Source organism: Physeter macrocephalus, chromosome 17, assembly GCF_002837175.3.
Source record: "Physeter macrocephalus isolate SW-GA chromosome 17, ASM283717v5, whole genome shotgun sequence".
Classification (NCBI taxonomy): domain Eukaryota; kingdom Metazoa; phylum Chordata; class Mammalia; order Artiodactyla; family Physeteridae; genus Physeter; species Physeter macrocephalus.
Genome location: NC_041230.1, coordinates 52,278,280 through 52,288,769, shown reverse-complemented (window position 1 = coordinate 52,288,769; position 10,490 = coordinate 52,278,280). Strand labels below are relative to the sequence as shown.

General features: G+C 51.0%; 1 pseudogene; it reads right to left on the bottom strand.

Annotated features, from left to right (window-relative positions):
• Positions 1-3,635: 3,635 nt before the first annotated feature.
• Positions 3,636-4,098, bottom strand: LOC102995460 (V-type proton ATPase subunit e 1-like; annotated as a pseudogene).
• Positions 4,099-10,490: the final 6,392 nt, after the last annotated feature.

Below are 10,490 nucleotides of genomic sequence, written 5' to 3'. Positions count from 1 at the left end.
CAGAGGCAAGGATTGTCCTAGAACTGATCGAATGCATATCGATTTTCACTTGTGGTTTTCCCTAATTATTGTGTTAGTACATGGTCATTAGCGATCATTTGGGAAACAGAAAAAGGTAGAAAGAGGAGAATCCTGTGTTCAGAGAGAACCTCTGTTGATCTTTGGTGAATTTCCTTTCAGTTTTTCTTTTGTACATTTTAAAACAAGGATATTGTACTGCAGATTACATTTTGTATTTTTTAAATTTACCACGACAAAGATTTTTCTTTTCCCCTCCCACCTGAGTTACCTGGCCAGGCAGACAAAACCTGGACCAGTTTCTCTAAGCCAGTCACCTGGAGGTGACTGTGACCCTGCCTTCTCCCTCTGCCAAAGCCCATGAACCCCCAAGTCCTGTCAGGGTGGACCCCTCAGTATCTCTCAACCCACCCACTTCTCTCCATCCCCTCGGCCACGCCGCCCAGAAGTGGAGGGAAGCACATTAGAAATATTTGGCTGTGGGCCTCTCACCAGGGCTGGGTTAAGGTCTCCTCCTGGGTTCCCTGGCTCCCACTCTGAACTCCAACCATCCATTCTCCACACTGTAGCCAGAACACGCTTTCAAAATGCAAACGTGATCATGTGCCCCCCCACTGATTGAAACCTCAACTGCCGTAGCCCACTGCTCCTAGGATAAAGACCGGATTCCTCCTCCAGGAAGCCTCCCTGACTGCACACATGAACGCGCCCACTTCATAGCACCGCACGCCCCCGACTGCCATTCTCGAGGGTGTTGGCGGGTCCACCATCCAGCATCCCTGAATCACGGCACTTTTGGGAACCACTCCATCGGTGGTGCTCAGCCAAGAGCAAGCACTCTGAGAACGCATCTGCGGATGAATGAGCGCCATCCATAAACAGTGCTGGAGCAGCCTTATTATTCACATCGTGATTTCTTTAAGTCTTGCCTTCTTGCCGGAAGTTAGGATACGTGATCACGCAGTGTGGTGCATCTCTACACAGCCACAAAGTTTTGGCATTGCCATCTTAAATGCTGAGGATGGGGTGATCACTCCAATTTCATCTGGTTCTTAGTCTACAGACTTTCCGGGGAAATAGGTCGGCAAAAAAGTGGAGACTAGAGACAGTGGTCCCTGAAAACCCTGTTAGTTACCTGCATCCTTGCCTCCCAGGCACGGATGGAGCAGCCCCAACCTGGGATGTCCCCTCTTCTGGGGTCAGGAGATGCAGTTGTCCTGTGACCATTATACTAATCACTGAAGACCACTGTCAAGAGGAAGCCGCCTGGGGCCATTCTGAAAGGCAGCTGCCCAGGTGGGCTGCGGCCACAGGTCCAGCCCAAACAAAAAAGCTGTTGGAATCTTCCCAGGGGCCAGCTTCTGAACTGTCTCTCCTCGACTATACTTTGGGGTTAGGTCCCCAAGCCCCTGGGGCCAATGCAGCAATGACACAGGAAGAGGCTACCGAGGGGTGAAACGTGGAGCCTGAGGTTTGCTGGGACCCACCCCTGCTGACACTTTAGGGTTTTCCTAAGGTTCCCTAAGGCTTGCCATCACTGTTCTTTCGGTTAAAATAATAATTCTCTTCCAAAGGGGCAGGTGGTGAGGTTTGTGACTCTTGCTTTTGGCAAAGAAACAAGGGGAAAAACAAACCCACACAGTCTGGAAGGAAAGGAGCTGGCCCAAGAGTGAGATTTGGACCTAGCTCCATAACATCTGGGCCACGAATGGAGAAAATGAAGTGTTTCAGCCCCAAAACCATCGTCATCCTGATCAACATTGCCGCCGTCGTCATAAAGTTTGTCCAGCCCTGAGCCAAGGCTGTGGGCACTATTACTGTCTGTATTTTAGGGACAAGAAGGCGGAGGTTTAGACTCAAGATGTCAGGGCTTCTAAGTGGCAGGGCTGGGCCTGCCCCGCACGCAGATTCCTTACCTGGGCATCCTTGTCTGCGGTGTTCCCCTGCTCCCCGGACATCCAGGCAGCTCCGGCAGGTAGAAGGCTGAGAAGTTGAAAGATCAGGTTGAGTGGGGACCTTGGGCCCAATTTTCCCATTGGTGTGATCACTCCAATTTCATTGTCAGGGGGAAGAAACCTGGCTCTTAGTCTATAGAATTTCCGGGGAAATAGCTCAGCAAAAAGTAGACACCAGAGACAGTGGAGTTATCTGCATCCTTGGCTCCTGCGGATGGAAGGGGTGGCCCCAACCCCAGATGTCCCCTCTCCTGGAGTGGGTCCTGGTCTCCCCGTAGATGTCACCCCTCTTGCTCACAGGAGGGTGTGGCAGTGTTCCAGTGTGGATCCCAAGGCCACCACGTCCTAGCCACAGCACCTCGGGCAAGTTAATTACACGCCTGGAGCCTCAGTTTTCCCACCTATAAAATGGGCTCAGGGTACCTAACTCACAGATTTGCTGGGAAGCATTTTGCCCCCTCTCCTCCTTTGGGCCTTGGTGTAAATTATTTCCACCTGGAAGCCTTTCCGCTCCCACCCTGCTCCGGACAAGTAGGTTCCCGGAGCACCTCTCCTTGGACCCTGCCTCACTCTCGAAATTCCTGTCCTGTGTTTGTTGCTTCCCTGAGGGCGAGGGCGGGGGCGGGGGCGGGGTCTGTCTCGTTGACCCTGGAAGCACCAGGGTCAGCTCCAGTGCCCGGCACACAGTGGGTGCTTCTGGCATCTCTGGAGCTGGGAGGGAGAGGCGAGGATGTCCAGGGCGGCCGGGGCCTCTCAAACAATCCGAGCAACGGGCCGCCCACCTGAACGTAGTAATCTGCAGCAGCCACTGGGGGACTGAGAGGGCAGAGGTGTGTTTCAGTGTTGGTGGGTGTCGAGAATCTGAAAGACAAGTGCCGGGCTGCGCTGTGACATCACAGATTTGGGGCTACTTCCTTTTTTTTGGTTGTTATTTTCTGTAACTTTTTATTTTGGTATAATTACAACAGAAAAGTTGAAATAATAATGGGGATTTCCGTGTATCTTCACCCAGATTCATTTACATTTTGCCCCATTCTTTCTCTATATATGTTTTCATGTAAATATAATATATACGTAAGTTGCAAACATCAGCCACTTTTCTCCCTAAACACTCTGGCGTGTCTTTCCTGAAAACATGACTTTCTATTACCTAAATACAATAAAATGACCCACATCAGGAAATTTAACATCTTACCAGAGTATAATACAGCCGAACCTCAGAGATATTGCTGGCTCGATTCCAGACCACTGCAATAAAGCAAATATTGCAATAAATCACCTGAATTTTTTGGTTTCCCAGTGCATATGAAAGTTATGTTTATACTATACTGTAGTCTGCAATTACATTATGTCTGAAAAAACAATGTACACGCCTTAATTTAAAAGTACTGCATCAGGGCTTCCCTGGTGGCGCAGGGGTTGAGAGTCCGCCTGCCGATGCAGGGGACACGGGTTCGTGCCCCGGTCCGGGAAGATCCCGAGCTTTCAGCGAGTTGTCCTCTTTTTTTGCTGGTGGAGGGTCTTGCCTGGGTGTTCATGGCCGCTGACTGAACAGGGCGCCATCTTCAAATCCACAGTTCCCAAGGAGAGAGTAATGTTATTTCTCAGAAGAACAGCATTTTCTATCTCGGAAGAGTACATAAACATTTTATAGAGGCAGCACAGTTTAGATTCAATAGGCACATCATTCATCAAAGTGCAAAAAAGGTGACAGGAAAAAATACTGCATTGTAGAATAAGATATTCAAATGTGGTGGGAACGTTTAAGGCAGCTGACGGGCAAAGTGGGCGAGTCAAGGAAGGTGGTCTGGGTATGGAGGCGATTTTGCATCTAGAGGAGTTCTCTTCGTGACTGAGCACTGGCCAGCAGGTCTTCTTACTCAAGGCCAATGATGCTTGAGGTACCAGATGGTTTCACTTTTCAACTGTGGTCCAAAGAGAGGGTTGGAATGGCCTAGAACTGCAATCAGCCAAAAGAGGTAGCCGCAAACGGAACAGGTCACCAACATGGTGATGATACTCCCCGGCTGAGACCCTCAGGGATGAACCAGGGCACCAGGAAGCCGATGAAGCCCCAGAACACGCTCATCCCGATGAGAGGCACGGCGAGGCCGGTATACACCATGGTTGCTGCGGGAGATGCCAGCCCTGCCCCGCCGCCTCTCTCACGGCAATTTCTTAAAATAAGACAACAGTCAAGTTTGCCGCATCGATTGACTTTCGTGAACAGTTTCTCTGTAGCATATAGTGCTGTGTGATAGCATTTGACCCACAACAGAACTTCTTTCAAAACTGGAGACAGTCTTCCCAAACCCTGCTTTATCAACTGAGTTGATATAACATTTCTAAATCCTTGGGACCTCCCTGGCGGTCCAGTGGTTAGGACTCCACGCTTCCACTGCAGGGGGCGCAGGTTCCATCCTTGCTTGGGGAACTAAGACCCTGCGTGCCGCGCGGCATGGCCAAAAAAAAAATCTAAATCCTTTATTGTCATTTCAACAGTCTTCACAGCATCTTCACCTGGAGTAGATTCTATCTCAAGAAACCACTTTCTTTGTTCATCTATAAGAAGCAACTCCTCATCCGTTCAAGTTTTATCATGAGATTGCATCCAGTCAGTCACATCTTCAGGCTCTACTTTTTTTTTTTAAACGTTATTTCCAGTGCACTTTTGTTTTCTTAATTAATTTATTTATTCTTGGCTGCTTTGGGTCTTCATTGCCGCGCACGGGCTTTCTCTAGTTGTGGCGAGCAGGGGCTACTCTTCGTTGCAGTGCGCGGGCTTCTCACTGCGTTGGCTTCTCTTGCGGAGCACGGGCTCTAGGCGCGCGGGCTCAATAGTTGTGGCACGTGGGCTCAGTAGCTGTGGCTCGCAGGCTCTAGAGCGCAGGCTCAGTAGTTGTGGCGCGTGGGCTTAGTTGCTCCGCGACATGTGGGATCTTCCCGGACCAGGGCTCGAACCTGTGTCCCCTGCATTGGCAGGCGGATTCTTAACCATTGCGCCACCAGGGAAGCCCCCAGGCTCCACTTCTAATTCTAGTTCTCTTGCTGTTTCCACCACATCTGCAGTTCCTTCCTCCACTAAATCCTGAACCCCTGAAAGCTGTCCATGAGGGCTGGAATCGACTTCTTCCAAAGTCCTGTGTATGTCAATATTTGGACCTCTTCCCATGAACTATGAACAGTTCTTAATGACTGTCTCCTCTACAGCGATCATCTCTTGTTCAGTGCAGCCACCTTCGTGGATGACCTGAGCCACAGCTTCTGGAGGACTTGCTGCAGCTTCTCCCTCAGCACCTGCGGCTTCACCTGGCACTTTCGTGCTACGGAGGCGGCTTCTGTCCTTCAACCTCAAGAACCGACCTTTGTTTCCGACTTTCCTCCTGCAGCACCCTCCCCTCTCTCAGCCTTCGTAGAACTGGAGAGAGTTGGGGCCTTGCTCTGGATTAGGCTTTGGCATAAAGGAATGTCGTAGCTGGTTTCATCTTCTATCCAGATCACTCAGACTTTCTCCACATCAGCAGTAAGCCTGTTTCACTTTCTTATCATCCGTGTGTTCAATGGAGCAGCACTTTAATTTCCTTCAGGAACCTTCTTTTGCATTCACAACTTGGCTGACAGTTGGCAAGAGAGGCCTCGATTTTGGCCTGTCTTGGCTTTTAACAAGCCTTCCTCACTAAGCTTCATCGTTTCTAGCTTTTGCTTTAAAGTGAGAGATGTACGACTCTTCCTGAAACACTGAAAGGTTATTGCAGGATTATTAATGGGCCTAATTTCAATATTGTTGTGTCTCGGAATAGGGAGGCCCGAAGAGGGGGGGGGGGGAACGGCTGGTCTATGGATTGGTCAGAAAATACATGATGTTTATAGATTAAGTCTGCCTTCTAATATGGGTGTGGTCTGTGGCGCCCCCAAACAATTACAAGAGTCACATTAAGATCACTGATCACAGATCACCATAACAAATATAACAACAATGGAAAAGTTGGAAATATTGTGAGAATTACCAAAATATGACACAGAAACAGGAAGTGAGCAACTGCTGTTGGAAAAATGGCACTGATAGACTTGCTAGACACAGGGTCGCAACAAACCAGCAATTTGTAAGAAACACAGTATCCACGAAGCACCGTAAAGTGAAGTACAATAAACCAAGGTCGGCCTGTACTATTAGGGCATCATAGTATACTTTATGTACTCTTAACATGTCACAATACAACTGTGTAACCCACAGCTCACTCTCAAGGTCATCCCAGCGAAGCCTCTAAGAAGCCTTTATTGCCCGGGTCCAGGACCCACTTGTGTGTAGTTACCCCGTTCCTTTGTCTCCTCCGATTTGGAATGGTTTCCTGGACTGTCTTTCTTTCTTGACTTGATTTTAAGAGTGCCCTTCTTGGACTTCCCTGGTGACGCAGTGGTTAAGAATCCACCTGCCAATGCAGGGGACTCGGATTCGAGCCCTGGTCTGGGAAGATGCCACATGCCGCGGAGCAGCTAAGCCCATGAGCCGCAACTACTGAGCTTGTGTGCCGCACTACTGAAGCCCGTGTGCCACAACTACTGAGCCCGTGCGCCTAGAGCCCGTGTTCCACAACAAGAGAAGCCAACGCAATGAGAAGCCCGCACACCGCAACGAACAGTAGCCTCTGCTCACCGCAACTAGAGAAAGCCTGCGTGCAGCAACGAAGACCCAACTCAGCCAAAAATATATATAAATAAATGAATAAATTTATAACAACAACAACAACAAGAGTGTCCTTCTTGTTTTGACACATGAGTTGGGAAGTCTGAAAGCCATTCGGAGCCAAGTTTGGAGAATTAAGTGTGTTATGAAACTGATGCCCACCTTTCTGGTCACATCCTGTCACGTGGCCCTGAAATGTGGCTGTGAGCGACCCTGGGTCAGGGACTCTCTCTGAGGGTGGCGTGGCCTAGCGGTCAGGAGCAGGCAGTTTAACCCAACTGCTTGGGCTCAAATCCTGGCTCTGTTCCTTCCAGCCTGTGTGACCTTGGGTAAGTCACCTACCCTCTCTGTGCCTCAGTTTCCTCATCTGTGAAATGGAGATAATACTGGTAGCTACTGCATGAGGCTGTTATGAGGATTGATAAGTTATTATTTGTAAAGAGCTGCGAACAGTGCCTGGCTCGGGTGAAATGGGGAGGATTTCTGGAATACGGTGGCTGTCTGGTTTCAACCATACAATCTTAAAGATGCAGTGTGTGTCACACTAATTCTGGGTACAGTGGCTCGGTCTTATGAAACTATTCGTGCTGCCCGCTGTTCCTTTACCCTGGACTCTCCCTTTAAACACACACACACACACACACACACACACACACACACGGAAACACAAGACCTCCTTTTCTCCGTTGATTTTCTAAGCCCAGAACACCAGGCGGGAAGGACATTTAAACTGTCACCTGAGGCTCCCAGCCTCCAATCCACTGCCTTCCGAGACTCTGGCTGGAGAAGGATTGGTCGCCACTCCCCAGACAACTCACCGGGAGAATTATTCTCCTTTACTGGTTTCCCTATTTTAGCTAGAATCACTGAACGAGGCGGGCAAGGTGAACATGGGGAAGGGGGCCTTGCAGAAACAAATCCTCTTCTCGTAGGGCTGAGGAAGCAGCCTGTGGATCCAGCTCGCAGGTTTCCCGCACAGGGAAATCAAATTCTCCCCCTTGCATCCGTGTGGGCTCGGTTTACGACCACACACATCCTCACCTACGGCCCAGGGCTCCTGACACCGGAAAACAGGGCCAGGCTCCCACGGGCTTCTGCTGGTCTAGTCTGGTCAGTTTCATGTTAGTTCATTCACTCATTTGTTCATCCATGTGTTGCTGGTAATGAGCACTTCTTGTTGCTCAGCTGTTTTTATAACCATTCACTTATTATTGTGATACAATCACACACATTTGCAGGGCTTTCTTTGTTAATGTATTATTCACCAGCCTACATTAAATAGTCCAGGTGTTGTTTTAAACACCTTACACACACTATCTCATCGACCCCTCACGACCGCTCTAGGAGATAGGTACTATTATTGCGCCCCTTGTACAGATAAGGAAATGGAAGCACAGAGAGGTTAAGGAACTTGCCCAAGATCACACAGCAAGAAGGGACCCCACAGGGACTCTAACCCGGGGACTCCTCATTATTTATACTCCCTTGCTTGATGATACCAGAGATGAAAAAGATTTTTGAGATGGTGAGAGAAGCTGATGGTCACGTGGTTTGAGGATGAAGCCCAGCTCAGGCCTATCAGCTGTGGGACAAGTCTCCAAGGCGGGTGGGTCTCCCACTGGGGCTCAGAGAGAGACCTCAAAGACCGCCTACACTCAGCAAGTGGAGTGGACCTGGGATCCAGCGCAGGTTGGAGGTTCTGGCTGTGCACCTGGGTGCTGTGTGCCCTGGCGTAGCGGCCAAGAGGGCTCACAGAGGGGCAGCTGGGTCTACAGGAAGGTTGGGCTAGCATCTGGTTCTGCCTCCTGTCTGCATGACTTTGGCCCAATGATTTAACTCGGGCCTCTGACAAGTGGGCAGAATGACAATTCTTATGTCATGGGGCCGACGTGAAGACAAGATAAAGCATTTTAGCACGCTCAGCTCAAGGAGTAGGAAACGGGGCCCTTCACTTTGACCTTGCACTGTATTTGTTACCTTGAAGCAAGCCAAGGGAAAGCTCGGGAAAGGCGGGAGTGGAGGGGGTGGCAGTGTGGTTTGAATTAAGCTGTTTATATGCACCCTCGTCCAGTGACAAATGGCTGTAGTGACGGAGGAGCGTGGTTTCAATTTTCCATCTGGGATCAGACGTCCCGTGGCTCTGCCAGCCTTGTCCAGAAGTGGGCAGGTCATCCTAGCAGCCTTGGGAAGGGGGGAAGGTAGCTCTTGATACTCTTGCCTGCTCCAGGCCTGGCCTGCCTGCGCCACCAGACCAGCCGGGGGAGGAAGACAGTCCGCGCTGACCTCGCCTGGGCCTCTCTGGGACTTTCGCGCTGTCCTCGCCGCCGTGTCCACACGCACCCCTGCGTGACAAGGCCATCTTATTGGGGGGGCGAAACTGTGTTAGCCCAGGTCCACGCCCATCAGTAGAGATGCTTCATCTCAATCCACCCAGGGGCCAGGGCTGGTGCTTCCAGGCCAGCCCAGCAGGGAGGGCCGGGCCGTATCGGCCGGCTGGGCTTCTGGTCATTTCCATCTTGATTTCCGAAGCCCCACAGAGTGCAAGGGCTCGCCAGAGGCAACTCAAGCTGGAAAGAAGCTCGTGATGAAGGCAGGTCTGGGATTGAGCTCAGGGGACAGACAGGCCTGGGCGGGACCCGTGGCCTGGGGGCCTGGGCAAGGTGCTCGGCTGCGCTGGGCCTCGGTTTCCCCATCTGTAAATGGGGTATTGTGGGGTTGTGGCCAGGAATAAATAGGGGATGCCTGTGAGGTGCGGTGAATTTTCCAGCCACCCACTCCTGTGAGGAAACTTGACCTTTAGATCTCAAGCCCCCCCCGCTCCCCCGCAACTAATGAACTTGGTAGAATAAAACTGGTCATTCAGGGAAAGGCATCCTGGTTTTCCTTGTTGTTTCAAGTTTAAATCAGTTCATTCAGAAGGCCCTCCTTCCCCCCTTCTCCTTGAGGTGGCTTTTAATGGCCTTTAAAAACAGAAGTCAGAGCCCAGCCCTCCATGGCCCTGGACCCACCTGTGGCCCCCATTCCCCGGGAGTCAAACCCCAGTCCTTCCCACGGCCCGATGGCTGTCCCCAGTCTGTCCTCGGCTCTCACCGCCCCTGCCCGTGCTCTCCCTCCCCGTGGCCTCCGTTGGGCCCTTGGACCTGGCACGTTCTCTCCCCAGCACCTTGGGGCTCGCCGCTCCCTCCACCTGGAACTCTCTGTCCTCTGACTGCCACAGGGCTCCTCCCTCACCTCCAGCCCCCCTCTCAAATGTCACCTTCTCAGGGACCTGGCCTCACCTTCCTGACCACTCAGTGTAAAACACCAGCAGCCCCGGCCTCCGCACTCCTTGCCCACTTCCTTGTTCTTTGATCTTTATAGCACTTCTCACCAACTGACAGAACGTGTGTAACTTGTTTTGTTTAATGCCTGCCTCCCCCACATGAATGTAAGCTCCACGTGGGAGCAGACACACTTGTATCTATTGGTTTTTTTTTCATCTGTAGTGTCTCTAGGACCCAGACAGTGCCTAACACACAGTAGGTGTTCCATAAATGTCAGATGGAGGGAGGGAGGGAGGGATGGATGGATGGATGGATGGGTGGATGGGTGGATGGATGGATGGAAAGATGGATAGATGGATGGATGGGTGGATGGATGGATGGGTGGATAGAAAGATGGATAGATGGATGGATGGGTGGAAAGATGGATAGATGGATGGATGGGTGGAAAGATGGATAGATGGATGGATGGGTGGATGGATGGAGGGAGGGAGGGAGGGATGGATGGATGGATGGATGGGTGGATGGGTGGATGGATGGATGGAAAGATGGATAGATGGATGGATGGGTGGA